Source organism: Cherax quadricarinatus, unplaced genomic scaffold, assembly GCF_038502225.1.
Source record: "Cherax quadricarinatus isolate ZL_2023a unplaced genomic scaffold, ASM3850222v1 Contig1941, whole genome shotgun sequence".
NCBI lineage: Eukaryota > Metazoa > Arthropoda > Malacostraca > Decapoda > Parastacidae > Cherax > Cherax quadricarinatus.
The window spans coordinates 56,941-72,679 of record NW_027196967.1 but is presented as its reverse complement, the minus strand read 5'-3'; the positions used below and the strand labels follow the sequence as shown (position 1 = coordinate 72,679).

The following is a 15,739-nucleotide window of genomic DNA, read 5'->3' as shown; positions in this document are numbered from 1 at the left end:
AATATATCATTGCTTAGTTTAGATTAAGTTAATTTTAATGCTCTGCATACAAGGGGCTTTTGGCATGTACACCCAATCACTATATTTCTTTGTACAACTATGTATCATGTCCAGATAAAAAAAAAAAAAATAAATAAATAAATAAAATGAGACAGCAGTCTGTTATGTCTAGCAAAATCAGCCTTCATCCAGCTCTGTCTCTGCTCTTCCTTCAACTACATAATTGGTAACATATATTGCCCCATTTAATTTATATTGTAATGTAAAGTAACTTACTGTATCTTCAACATTTCTATATTCAGTCACTATAAAACTGAGAATCTTTGAATTAGTACAGTAGTTCCTTGAGTTATGAACTTAATTCCTTCCAGAATGCTGTTCGAGTGCCGATACCAAGCGAATTTGTTCCCATAAGGAATAATGTAAATTAGATTAGTCCATTTCAGACCCCCCAAAAATACACTTACGAAAGCATTTACAAAAATACACTTACATAATTGTTCGAGTTGGGAGCTGTTCGAAATGCGAGGTACCACTGTACTTCGAAACAATGTCTCTCTTGTGATAGACCATTTGTCATTAGCTGTCTTATTGTAGTTAATTGCATAAGAATTCTTATTTAATAATAATAATAGTTTATTAAGACATGATACATAGTTGTACAAGAAATTATAGTATTTGGGTGTACATGCCAAAAGCCCCTTGTATGCAGAGCATTATGGGCAGGCTTAAAATTAACTTAATCTTAACTAATTAATTAACATGGATTATGATTAGCTGGTCAAAATGCATTACATAATTTATGGCCATCTTTTGTGTCTACCACTGTATTAAATCATGTAAATTACATTATATGGTTTAAAGAAAAAAATTTTAGTGTCAAAAATACTAAATATGGTTTGTGGTGTTGCCAGACTGCTGACTAGTGGATATTGTGTTGCTGTATCAACATGCGAGGACCAAGACTATTTGAACATGTAACCAAAAATCTGCTGGGAAAAGTGTAGAAGTCTTCAAGAGGAAACTGGACAAGTATCTTCACCAGGTGCTGGATCAACCAGTCTGTGATGGAGTGGGTCAGTGGATCACAAGCAGTAACATCCTGGTGGAGCAGGCAAGCACCAGATGAGCCAGACCCCTGGCTGGGCTCTGGCAGTAGTAAAACACTCGGAACTCATCAGAGGTTAAGGTTAGTTTGTCAGTAGTGTGTGTGTGAGGCATTTATAATATAATATATATATTGGAAATAAATGGTATAAAATACCGACACAATGGAAATATAAACACTTAAGCAGTATAATGTGATCCTTTATTTACAATGTTTTGCCCACACAGTGGGCTCTATCAGTCACAAACAGATCTACCTGGGTGAAAGATTTGGTACATCTGTTTGACTTGATGAAGTCCACTGCATTGGCGAAACGTTGTCAGTAAAGGATCACATTATACTGCTTAAGTGTTTATATTTCCATAATATATTTTATTTTGACATGATACATGTATATACAAAGTAGTATAATAGTTGGGTGTACATGCCATAGCTTAATGTTAATAAGGCAATAATTGTACATATGGTCATTAGGTGAGTTACAATGAATACAAGTGACTTGAGTATTCTATTAAGTCATGCAATATGACTGTAATAAGTCTTGTAGAGAAGACTTACATCTTTTATTGTTAACCATAGGTGGATACAGTGTAGTGATTAATATTTGAGATGAATACAGGTATTGAGAGCAAGTATATATTAATTATATTGATAAAAAATTTTGCCCATGTTCATGATATTGAGCAAGTGTATGTATAGTTTTTACATGTGTATTTATGATGGGCTGAGATAGGTTACGGAGATAAGATGTTTTTAACTGTAGGTTTAAAAATGCTAGCTAAACCAGTGATTCTGGAGATTTCTGGCAAAGTTTTCCAGATTTTGGGCCCTTTTTATGTATAATGAGTTTTTGAAAAGATTTAGCCTTACATAGGGTCTGTCAGAGAATTTTGTGCCTAGTGCCAGGCCCGGTGGCCTGGTGGGTGGCCCGGTGGCCTGGTGGCTAAAGCTCCCGCTTCACACACGGAGGGCCCGGGTTCGATTTCCGGCGAGTGGAAACATTCCGACACGTTTCCTTACACCTGTTGTCTTGTTCACCTAGCAGCAAATAGGTACCTGGGTGTTAGTCGACTGGTGTGGGTCGCATCCTGGGGGACAAGATTAAGAACCCCAATGGAAATAAGTTAGACAGTCCTCGATGACGCACTGACTTTCTTGGGTTATCCTGGGTGGCTAACCCTCCGGGGTTAAAAATCCGAACGAAATCTTATCTTATCTCTATGAGTCCTGTTGCAACTGTCAAGAAAGTGTTTCAGGTCGGGATTTATATTAGAATTAATTGTTCTGTAAATGTAGGTTGCATAATAGTACGAGTTAATGCTTTGTATAGAGAGTAGGTTTAGGTCTTTGAAGAGTGAGGGGGGGTGTTGTCAAGCAGTGGATTATGTAATCATTCACACTGCAGCTTTTTGTTGTGTTATTATTGATTTTAGGTGTATTTTTGTTGTGGAACCCCAGGCACAAATAGCATAAGTGAGGTATGGGTAGATCATTGAATAGTATAGTGTAAGTAGTGCTGTTTGTGGTATATAGTAATGTATCTTTGAGAGAATGCCAACTGTTTTAGAAACGTTTTTTGTTGGATATGGGTGTTGAATTTCATGTTCCTATCAAGGTGCAGACCCAGGAATTTTCCTTCATTATGTTTAGTAATAAGGGTGTTGTTAAGCATGATGTTTAGTTGGTCCTCACTTGTTCTACTCCCAAACAGTGTAAAAGGTTTTGTCTATATTAAGTGTAAGTTTATCAACTGTCAACCAGGTTGCTATGTTTGCAAGTTCTTCATTAACAATAGTGTTGAGTGAGGCAAGATTTGGATGGGAGATGACAAAAGTCATGTCATCAATAAAAAAAGATAGGCATAAGTTGTTGTGATACACTTGTAAGATTGTTGATGTATAAAAGGAAAAAGAGGGGACCAAGAATGCTACCCTGTGGTACACCAGTGTCCAGGGGTCTTGTTGAGGAGGTTGTCAATGACAGAGACGTACTGCTTTCTATTAGTAAGGTAGGACTTGATAAATACGGGTGCATAGCCTCTTATACCGTAATGATAAAGCTTGAGGAGTAGGATGCTGTGATCTAATGTATCAAAAGCTTTCTTAAGGTCGATAGAATCTATGCGGGTATTTGTTTATTCCAGTGCTGTGTAAAGTAGGTCTAGCATTTTTATTATTGTATCATTTGTGCTTTTCTCTCTCCTGTATCCAAAGTGGCAGGGGTTGAGGATGCTTTGTGATGTTATGAAGGAGTATAACCTTTTGTGTATGAGTTTCTCAAAGATTTTGGAAAGTAAAGGCAAGTTTGACATTGGCCTATAATTTTTTACATTTGTTGGGTCACCACCTTTGTGTATTGGTGTAATCCTTGTTAAAATTATAATTTATTTCCTTGTAAAGCTTACAATGTTTGGCTTACATGTTGTGAAATGTTAATTACAAAGAAGGCCACTAACATGCTTAGGCATTTCAGGCATGCCTAGGCATTTCAGGCAGACTAATACTAGTTCTTACTCTGTATTGATTTGGAGCAGTACATTTGAATATACATTATTAGATAAATACATGATTAGATACATACATAGCTAGGCACATACATAAGTAGATTTACAATATTGAGGTAGTACGAGGCATATACATAGTTAGATTTACACAATTAGATAGCTTAAGTGATGCTGGAAAAGTGTTGGTTTCTAGTGATTTGTTGAAGAGTAATGCAATGGTGGGTGAAAGGATTTGAGCTGCTCGTTTATACAGTAGTGGTGGCACTTGGGTTACATTCCTTGATTTGTTTTTTAGAGACTTAATAATCATGGTAACCTCAGTGAATTCTGTTGGTGTAAGCTAGAGGGATGTTGGGAAGTTATGGCATTTTATTGAGCAGATCTTCAATCTTTGTCAGTATAGTTTATTAAATCCATCTCGTGTAGTAACGGGGTTGATTGATGCCGTCCAGCTTAAATCTTTGCAATGACTCTCGAGTATAAATACTTTATAAATACTTTAAATTTTGTTTCCAGAAACTGTCTCCCACCAAGGTAGTGACCCAAACAAAGAAATCATTTACCATCACAGTCTTGCCAGAGGGGTGCTGATACTACACCTCAAAACTGCTAATGTCTCCACCCATCCTTTAGGGTGCAGGTACTGTGTTATATAGTAATTGAAGAGTTGTTGGATAGATGTACTTGAAATATTTATATTAAAAGTCGTATAATTATATGTTGTACATGTATAGCTGAAGGGTTATTTGGCAGTTGGTCAGTTTTGTTAATACAGACAACTGCTATTACAAAGAAAGTAAATTTTATGGAATCTAGTCCATTGTATACAACCTAAGTTGGCATAACTTGGATTGAAAATGGTGTGAAATCGGTCACCAAAATGATATTTTTTAATGTGTATGGCATCTGTGGTCATTAGACAGGCCTTACTGACATACAACTGTTCCCATCCCATCTGTTGTCAAATTAATGTCATAAAAGGTGACTAAAATGCCGGGAGCAGGGGGCTAATATCTCCTGTGTAAATTACTAAATGTAAAAAGAAAAACATTATGGGCTTCTTTTTAGGGTCAACCTGCCTCAATGGCAGATGGTCGGTGTCTTGACAAAATGATTTTTTTTTTTGTGTGTGTGTGTGTGTGTGTGTGTGTGTGTGTGTGTGTGTGTGTGTGTGTGAGAGAGAGAAAATTTTATCTAAAGCACAATACTCTTCTCATCATATTGAGCCAAATACATTAGTTATAATTAATGAACGTGTAACAGCTGATGTTTGTTAGATATCTGAAAATATCCATAGATATAATATGTTTTATTTGTTGGTAAGAGAATTCCCTAATGTGTGACAGGAGGTTGACAGGTATGGGCTGGGGGTTATGGGCAGGCAATACCCTCTTTCTCTCCTAACTACTGCACTGTTGCATTGTACTCATCCTTTATCTCCATTCAATTGCCTTCAAAACTGTACTAGGACCTAATCACCTGAAACCTAATAAATATTGACATTTTATTCAGTCTTGTTCAGTTCATATTGATGATGAAAGTAAAAGTAAAATATTGATTCTTTAGTGTTCTTTACTAATTATAAAGAAACAAGAGTTAATTGGACAAGTATGCATAAACTGAACATAGACAAACTATCAGTGTATTTGGTATGTATAGTATACATGTTATCAGGAAGATGCATTGTGATGGTGGGTTATCATAGTGTTAAATGCACTTTGGTGCTTCTGGTTACATACTTGTACAGAAGGAAATTTTATTTCTTTGTGCAGTTTATGTGTAATAAAATATTATTAAGCAGAAAGAAAGCCACTAGCTTGCATGTGCATTTTGGGCCAGTAGGTTTGCTGCAGTATTTGTCAAATTAAATAATGTTTTGATGAGTAGGCCTAGTCTACCATAGGCCTATGAGCATTCTGCTGCTCTTCTCTTCTTATGGCCCATGGTAGAGGGGGCCTACTCAGCCAAACATTACAGGACCATTTAGTCGCAGAATGCTACTGTATGTACACAGTACATTGATGACGTTGTTGGCTATGTTTACATTAATAAAAAATTTTCAAACATCAGTTAAAGTATTATACATTGGTGCATATTTATGCCAGCCAGTGAAAATGCATCATTTTACCTCCTTTCATGTCTCTTAATCATTTCAAAGTACATACTGGACGAGAGCAAAGCTTTTGTATTATTTTTGTTTTGAAATTCTAGTGTTTGTGCCAGTGGACTTATTTGGCACTGGTGTACCACAGGGAAGCATCCTTGGTCCCCTTCTTTTTCTTTTATGCATCAACGACCTTCCAAGCGTATCTCAACAACTTACGCCTATTCTCTTTGCTGATGACACGACTTTTGTCATCTTTCACGCTAATCTAGCTTCACTCAGTACCACTGTTAATGAAGTGCTCACAAAAATAGCAACCTGGATGACTGTCAATAAACTTAAACTGAATATAAACAAAACTTTCTACATTATGTTTGGGAGTAGAGCAAGTGAGGTCCAATTAAACATTATGCTTAACAACATCCTAATTGCTAAACATAATGAGGGAAAATTCCTGGGTCTACACCATGACAGCAACCTGAAATTCAGCACCCATATCCAACACATAGCAAGAAAAGTATCTAAAACAGTTGGCATCCTTTCAAAGATACGCTACTATGTATCACAAACAGCACTACTACTTTCAATGCACCAGCCATATCCCACTGAGGCGGGATAGCCCAGAAGGAAAAATGAAGGTTTCTCCTTGTAAATTTAGTAATACGTATAAAATATACAGAGGTACCTCGAATTTCAAACAGCTCCCAACTTGAACAATTATGTAAGTATTTTTGTAAGTGCTTTTGTAAGTGTATTTTTGGGGGTTTGAAATGGACTAATCTAATTTACATTATTCCTTATGGGAACAAATTTATTTGGTAACGGCACTTGAACAGCCTTCTGGAATGAATTTTGGCCGATATTAGAGGTACCAATGTACAGGAGAAGGGGTTACTAGCCCCTTGCTCCCAGCATTTTAGTCGCCTCATATGACACACATGACTTACGGAGGAAGAATTCTGTTCCACTTCCCCATGGAAATAAGAGGAAATGAACAAGAAGTAGTAAGAAAATAAAAGACAACCCAGAGCAGTGTGTATATATACAGTATTCTTGTACAACAGCACTACTTAAACTGTACTATTCACTGATCAACTCCTACCTTACCTATGCAATTTGTGCCTGGGGCTCCACAATGACAAATCACCTCTACACATGCTGCTGTGTATGATAATCTATGTAACTGTATTTATGTATACCTGAATAAACTTACTAAAGCCAATAATAACCCAGCAAAAAGCTGCAGTGTAAATGATCACACAATCCACAGCTAGACAACCCCCCACCCCCCCAATTTTCAAAGGAGTAAACCTACTCGCTATACAAAACATCCGCTCGTACTACTGTGCAAACTATATTTACAGTACAGTACAATCAATTATAATATAAATCCTGACCTGAAGCACTTTCTTGACAGTTGCAATAGTACCCATGGACACAGTACTAGACACAAATCTCTATGACATTCCCCGTGTCAGGTTAAATCTTTTCAAAAACTCAGTGTACATAAAATGACCCAAAATCTGGAAAACTCTGCCAGAAGTCTCCTGAACCCCTGGTTCAGGTAGCATTTTTAAAACTTAAGTTAGAAAACACCTCATCTCCTTAAGCTATCCTAGCCCATCATAAATAAATGTGTAAAAAACTATATGTGAATGGTTACTTACGTTTATACATGGCTACAATCATGAACAAATTATAGAGTAATGAGCAATTCACACTTCCACACCCGGTAACTTGTTACAGTTGTGACTGGGTGTGGAAGTGTGAATTGCTCATTACTCTATAATTTGTTCATGATTGTAGCCATGTATAAATGTAAGTAACCATTCTTACAGGATTCATTACCTTTGTAACTTGTGAGTTCATTACCTTTGTACCTAGTTCAGCTATCAAAACTTTGGGGGCCCAGTCCCTGGACCCATTACATACCTCTGTAATCTGTAAATACCTTTGTAACTTGTCATGATTGTGACCAGACCTACCTGGAGTTCATTACCTTTGCAAATTGTGAGTTCATTACCTCTAACTTGCTCAGCTATCAAAACTTTGGAGTCCAGTCCCTGGACCAATTATGTACCTCTGTAATCTTTTGACTACTGCCCACAGGATGGGTATGGGTGCATAATAAACATATTAAACTAACTGCATTTGCTCAATATCACGAACATAGGTATATCTTTATAATCAATATATGCTTACTCTCAATATCTGTAATCATCTCAATTGTAATGTTAATCATTCCATTGTGTCCACTTAAGGTTAATCAAAACTGTAATTTTTCTCTGCCAAACTTATTAAAGCTATATAGCATGAACTAATAGAATGTTCAGTTTTCTTGTATTCATGGTAACTCTCCTAATGACTATATGTACAATTTTACACTGTTATTGCCTTATTAATGTTAAGTTAGTCTTATGTTTGGCCAAAATGCTGTGCATATAAAGGGGATTTTGGCATGTTCACCCAAACATGTATCATGCTGAAATAAAAATTATTATTAGTTTATAGCTGGAGGCTTTTGCTAAACCTGTTGATGAATTTCTTGGATCTTTTATGTCATTTATTATTTTGTTTCAAAAGACTAAGCCTAGCAAGTAGCAGGCAGTGATCTACAAGACTGTGGTAGTATGACCTACCAGGTAGTGATCTACAAGACTGTGGTAGTATGACCTACCAGGCAATGATCCACAAGACTGTGGTAGTGTGGCCTACAACAAAAGTGTAGTTATTGGAAAAAGGGGAGATCTACACTTAGCAGAGGTGTCTGTATATAGAGGCAGTTTTATGCCTACATGTGTAAGAGTGATATGCAGCCTAGAAGTCTGCCATGTTGATGTAAAATGCAAAATCCCCACATCTATTAGTAAGAAAATTGAAATTGATTTGAATGCTCACTATTTTGATTCTCTCTCCCTTTTCTCTCTCCATTCATCAAGCATTTTGTATCTTTTTCCCCCTCCTTAAAAGGACTATGATCCAAGTTCATTTGTATAATTGAATAATCTTGAATATGGGTATAGGAAATGCCTCTCATATACCTGTCAGTCACACACACATTTCTTCCATCTTCCACTCCTAGCTTCTATGACTGATAATTATTGCAAGCTAATTGCAAATTTGCAAGGCTTGTTGATTCACATGATTGGTCTAAGAATAAAAATAAAAGAGGTTGAATTGAAGGCAGAAGCTCACACACTGAGTGTTCATGGTTCAATCACCTGCCCGGTGGAAGTGTTGGCCATGTTTCCTGACACCTGCTGTCCCTGTTCACCTAGCAGTACCTGGGTGTTAGTTGACTGGTGTGGGTTGCATCCTGGGGCAGAAGATTGAAGGATTACAGTGGAAATAAGACAGTCCTCAATGACACTGACATTCTTTGGTTATCCTGGCTGGCTAACCCTCCGGGTTAAAAATACCAACAAATCTTACGTTAAGTAGTGTTCTGATGGTGTTGGAAAGTGTAGGCAACAATGTTGTTACTGCTTGGAACCCACAAAATGTGTATGTACTTACAACTGTGAAAGTGTAAATTCAATGGAAATGCTGAGTAAATGAAATAGTGTGTACTTCAAAAGTTCAGACTACCTATCTGAAAGATGTTCATGTGCCATTAAGCACTTTCGAAAGTGAGTATGAAATCACATTACTGATGTTATCGTAAAGCTTGAGTAACAACACGTATGACATTGTCCTTTATAAAGTAGAATACTTGTATTTGTATACCATTAATTGCATTCGTGGTTACTACATTCTTATTATTTATACAGAGTTTGAATGATAGTTGAACCACATGAATTGAAGAGATTGATTTAGCTAAGATATCATGAGTTGACTTCCAGCAAGTGTGCGTGAGCGTGTTAGATAGGAGTGAATGGAGACGAATGGTACTTGGGACCTGACGATCTGTTGGAGTGTGAGCAGGGTAATATTTAGTGAAGGGATTCAGGGAAACCGGTTATTTTCATATAGTCGGACTTGAGTCCTGGAAATGGGAAGTACAGTGCCTGCACTTTAAAGGAGGGGTTTGGGGTATTGGCAGTTTGGAGGGATATGTTGTGTATCTTTATATGTGTTTGCTTCTAAACTGTTGTATTCTGAGCACCTCTGCAAAAACAGTGATAATGTGTGAGTGTGGTGAAAGTGTTGAATGATGATGAAAGTATTTTCTTTTTGAGGATTTTCTTTCTTTTTTGGGTCACCCTGCCTCGGTGGGAGACGGCTGACTTGTTGGAGAAAAAAAAAAAAAAAAAAAATCATGAGTTATAAAACCTCAGATAACACATTGTTTCCCCTGGCTTGAAATATTGAAAAAAAATCTGTAGAAATATACAGCTAGGTCTCAATTATTCAGATTAATGAATCATGTGAAGTGGTTCCATTATTAGAAATTGCACCATTTGAAATAGTGTAATTTTTGTGCATGATTTGACAAGTTTAAAGTTGGGGAAGTATCATTAATTCCACACTAAATTGAAAGTCGCATTAATGGAGACATGGCTGTATATGTATAGGTTCATTTGAAATATTGACAACAGATATTGAAGCAAGTGTGTACAAGTAATTATAGCAATTGGCAGGTGAGACAGATATGTATTGTACTCTATCAAACAAGGGTTGGCAATCTGGATGTAAATTAGATTGTTAAAAATACAGTAGAACTGCCGTATCCATTGACTCTGTATCTGCAGTTTCAGTTATCCACAGTGTTTACTGTGGCCCAAAAATACCTCTTAATTTTCTATAATAATGGCCCCCAGAGTGCAAAAGTAGAGAAGCTGGCAGTTCTTCAAAGCCTAAGAGAAGCCATGGAGTGCTTCCCATCAGTGAAAATAATTCTCCACTTATTGTGTGGATGAGCAAGGAGGTTTTAGAGTGGGTAGGGGATGTGTAGATCAAGTGTTTACATTGATGCATATATGTGAAAGTATTTAGATAAAGGTAGGGAAGTTTTTATTGCATTTATGGATTTAGAAAAGGCATATAATAGAGTGGATAGGGGAGCAATGTGGCAGATGTTACAAGTATATGGTGGCCCAGTGGCCTGGTGGCTAAAGCTCCCGCTTCACACACGGAGGGCTCGGGTTCGATTCCCGGCGGGTGGAAACATTTCGACACGTTTCCTTACACCTGTTGTCCTGTTCACCTAGCAGCAAATAGGTACCTGGGTGTTAGTCGACTGGTGTGGGTTGCATCCTGGGGGACAAGACTGAGGACCCCAATGGAAATAAGTTACAGTCCTCGATGACGCACTGACTTTCTTTGGTTATCCTGGGTGGCTAACCCTCCGGGGTTAAAAATCCGAACGAAATCTTAGGTGGTAAGTTACTAAATGCTGTAAAGAGTTCTTATGAGGATAGTGAGGCTCAGGTTAGGGTGTGTAGAAGAGAGGGAGACTATTTCTTGGTAAAAGTAGGTCTTAGACAGTGGTGTGTAATGTCACCATGGTTGTTTACTATATTTATAGATGGGGTTGTAAAAGAAGTAAATGCTAGGGTGTTTGGGAGAGGGGTGAGATTAAATTATGAGGAATCAAATACAGAATGGGAATTGACAGTTACTTTTTGCTGATGACACTGCTTATGGGAGATTCTAAAGAAAAATTGCAAAGGTTAATGGACAAGTTTGGGAGTGTGTGTAAAGGTAGAAAGTTGAAAGTGAACATAGAAAAGAGTAAGGTGATGAGAGTATCAAATGATTTAGATAAAGAAAAATTGGATATCAAATTGGGGAGGAGTAGTATGGAAGAAGTGAATGTTTTCAGATATTTGGGAGTTGTGTCAGCGGATGGATTTATGAAGGATGAGGTTAATTATAGAATTGATAAAGGAAAAAAGGCGAGTGGTGCGTTGAGGTATATGTGGAAACAAAAAACGTTATCTATGGAGGTAAAGAAGGGAATGTATGAAAGTATAGTAGTACCAACACTCTTATATGGGTGTGAAGCTTGGGTTGTAAATGCTGCAGCGAGGAGGCGGTAGGAGGCAGTGGAGATGTCTTGTCTAAGGGCAATGTGTGGTGTGAATATTATGCAGAAAATTTGGAGTGTGGAAATTAGAAGGGGTGGAGTTAATAAAAGTATTAGTCAGAGGGCTGAAGAGGGGTTGTTGAGGTGGTTTGGTCATTTAGAGAGAATGGATCAAAGTAGAATGACATGGAGAGCGTATAAATCTGTAGGGGAAGGAAGGCAGGGTAGGGGTCATCCTCGAAAAGATTGGAGGGAGGGGGTAAAGAAGGTTTTGTGGGCGAGGGGCTTGGACTTCCAGCAAGCGTGCGAGAGCGTGTTAGGAGTGAATGGAGACGAATGGTATTTGAGACCTGACAAACTGTTGGGGTGTGAGCAGGTTAATATTTAGTGAAGGGATTCAGGGAAACCAGTTATTTTTATATAGCTGGACTTGAGTCCTGGAAATGGGAAGTACAAAGCCTACACTTTAAAGGAGGGGTTTTGGATATTGGCAGTTTGGAGGAATATGTTGTGTATCTTTACACGTATATGCTTCTAAGCTGTTGTATTCTGAGCACCTCTGCAAAAACAGTGATTATGTGTGAGTGTGGTGAAAGTGTTGAATGATGAAAGTATTTTCTTTTTGGGGATTTTCTCTCATTTTGGGTCACACTGCCTCGGTGGGAGATGGCCGACTTGTTGAAAGAAAAAAAAAATATGTATAGAACTTATATATGTATAGGATTTGCTACTATCCACAGTTTTGGTATCCATGACAGGTTCTTGGGGTCCTACTGTATTTAATGGATTTTTTTTTTTGTTTTAAATAGAGCCATTTTGAATAGTGTCAGTAATAATGAAATAGCTTTTAGATGTTAAAAAGTTGAATTTAAAATGTGCCATGGGAGTGCTAGAAATGACAGGCTGGTGTCAGGTTTGGCTTTTAGTGTAGAAAAGCTTATTATAATCATGGGGTAGTGCTAAACCTGTAGAATTATACTGTGCCTGTGGGGAAGGGATGGAAGGTATATAGGCTCAATTCAGGGAACTGGAGCACAGATCCAATTCCCTAGATCAGGAGCCCCTCACCAACATCAAGGAACCTTCCTTGAGGGGATCCCTGAGAGGATCCAAGAGAGGAAAAAGTCCAATTCCTTGTATCAACTATTATAATAAAAAAGAAGCGCTAAGTTCCTTGTATCAAGTGCCCAACACTAGCATCAACTTCAGTAGATGCAGTTAAGTGGTCGAGAAAGAGACACAAGCAAACGTGAATATCTAGAAAATATTTGTGTTCTGGGACTATGATCCTCTCTAACAAACAGGTTTGAGAACAACACATACTGGCAAGAAAGGTGATGACCTGACCAGTCAGGTAGCCTATGAAGTCAAGTGATTACATCATGTAGTGGACAGGTCTTGGTTGAGTATCAGATGTGTCGGTGTTTTCCATGTGTTATAATGTCCAGCTTTTTTGTCCAGTTGGAGCGACTGCAATTAATCAAGGTTCCAGGCATTTTCAGAATCTAAGGTTGTGTTTGATGTAAGGACACAAGTGCAACTAATAGTTTAATATCTACTAACGCAACATTTTATTGTAGCAACAATTCACTCTGCAGGAACTTTGTTAAGACATTACAAACAAGGACACAGAGAGTATATATAGGTATAGTGTGAGGTGCAAAGCATAATACAATCATTGTAGGTAATAGCAGTAGTATTTGTGGCAGTAATAGTACAACTTCTACCACCGCCTACAACGATTATACTATGCTTTGCACCTCACAATATACCTATATATACCCTGTGTCCATGTATTATTTGTAATGGGTTCGACAAAGCTCCTGGAGAGCAAAATGTTGCCACAATGAAATGTCACATTAGTTGCACTTGTGTCCATTTATCTAACATACTGTCGGTAATTCTACCATCAATATTACATCTAAAGCTGTGTCTTGTGATGACTTTCTATCTCAAAAATGCCTGGAAGCCTCATTAATTATTCACTAAAATTGAATAAAAAAAAAAGTTGGAAATTATATGGTGGTTGTGGGGATTATCTCCCCCTGGGCTCGGTCACAGACCAGGTCTTCTAGGCTCTCCCTGGGCTTGGTCACAGACCAGGCCTCCTAGGCTCCCCCTGGGCTTGGTCACAGACCAGGCCTCTTAGGTAGGAAAGGAAATATTACAGGATTAAGAACTATGTATTACAAAACATAAAGGAAAGTAATATAGGAAAGCCCTGTTTTTTCTGCCCCCTCTTTACTGTTCTCACTTTTTCAGCAGTTTTCAATTTAGTTATTGTTTGGTGCTTTTTCTGCTTCTTTGTCAGGGAAGAGTTACCGGTGTCATGTTTTAAGTATTATATGTATTTTATATTTATTTTACTTTTGTATGTGATTTTTTTTTTATGCCTAGCTGTACTGAGCACTTAATATATTATTGTGTAAACATGTTATCGGGCATTTTAGACACTTTCGATATTGAAAAAAACAAAAAAAAATTCCACTCGCCAACAACTATCACTTATTAGCGAGGGTCAGGAACATAACAGCTATGAAAACAAGGACCTCCTGTAATAATAATAGTGTCAAACTAAGCACTAAACCTGGACTGAGGAAAGGTGTGTGTGTGTGTGTGTGCGCATAGTGAATAAAAGTCGAGGTTTGTAACATTTACACTGAAAAAATGTCCACCCAGAGATGTCGAGCTTAAATTCAGTGGCGGCTCGTGCGGGGGTGCTATGGAACTGCAGCACCCGCTATTTTCACTCGGCATTATCAATAACATTCAATATGTCTTTTTTTTTTCCTTTAAATCTTTCTTTATACTTGTACATTATATAATCAAAGAGTTAAAGAAAATAGGGGGTCCTGCAGAACCCCCGCATGAGCCGCCTCTGCTTAAATTCCTTTCCACGTCCACTGCTCAGTAACCTACACTGACACTAGTGTCAGTGTTAATAATAATAATAAACACAACTGACACTACTGTCAGTGACAGTAGTGTCAGTTATGTGTTTATTATTAACTTAGTTGATTCCTGAAAACCAGTCAATACATGCAGTGTTTACATATGCTGCTATGTATGACCATTCATTTAACTGTATTTATGTGTATGTTTACTAGAATAAACAGGCTGACTGACTTGACTTATTGACTTGACTGACTTACTAATTGGACTGACTGACCTACTAAGTGACTATACTGACTTGACTGACTGGCTCTACTGACTTACTGATCAATCAATCAAGTTTATTCTCTATAAAGATTACAATGTGGGGTTTACAGATTTTGGATATTGTGTGGTTTACATGTTATAAAATACTAATTACAGAGGGGGCCACTAGGATACCTAGCATGGCTAGGCATTTTGGGCAGACTTAGATTAATTCTTAACTCTAAATTATTACAAATTATGGAGTAAGTTGGTATTATGGTTAAGTGACTAAATTATAGTTTGTGAGTTTAGCAATGTGAATGCTTTTGTTTTGGCACAATACATAGTTTCTATATAGGAGTATCACAGGCAAACTTGTGACTAGTTAGGATTCATTATTTTAAGATTAAGATTTGTATTTCTGTGTTTATAGTCAAATGGGTGAGTGAGTGTAAGTGTGAACCACCAGGTGGTTTTCATGTAGTTAGTTGATGGGGCGTATCAAGGAGATAAGATGTTTTCTAACGGTAGTTTTGAAGGTGATGAATGTGTCTGCAGTTCTAGAGTTTTCAGGTAGTGTGTTCCAGATTTTAAGGCCTTTGACATACACTGAATTTTTGTAAAGGTTTAGTCGGACACGGGAAATGTCATAGAGATGTTTGTGTCTGGTGTTTTGCCTGTAGGTCCTGTCACAACTATCAAGAAGGCATTTTAGGTCAAGGTTAATATTGGAATTTAAGGTCCTGTAGATGTAGATTGCACAGCAGTAAGTGTGGATGTTCTGAACAGGGAGTAAGTTTAGATCTATGAAGAGTGGGGGGATTTGGGGGTGTTGCCAGGGATGGGACTGACTGACTGACTATAGTGACTTGACTTACTGACTTGACTAACTATAGTTAGTGAATACCGACCAACTAA

The 15,739-nt window shown here is 37.6% G+C and overlaps 1 long non-coding RNA gene across 2 annotated transcripts in view; it reads left to right on the top strand.

The window, feature by feature from the left end:
* Window positions 1–22: 22 nt before the first annotated feature.
* Window positions 23–15,739, top strand: part of LOC128688427 (uncharacterized) — a 43,706-nt gene continuing 27,989 nt past the window's right edge. The window contains exons 1-2 of one of the 2 annotated variants that reach the window (XR_011391383.1): window positions 23–1,189; window positions 4,128–4,251. This is a non-coding gene — a long non-coding RNA (uncharacterized lncRNA). The remainder of the gene's footprint in view (window positions 1,190–4,127; window positions 4,252–15,739) is intronic. The other variant, XR_011391384.1, reaches the window with a different exon arrangement.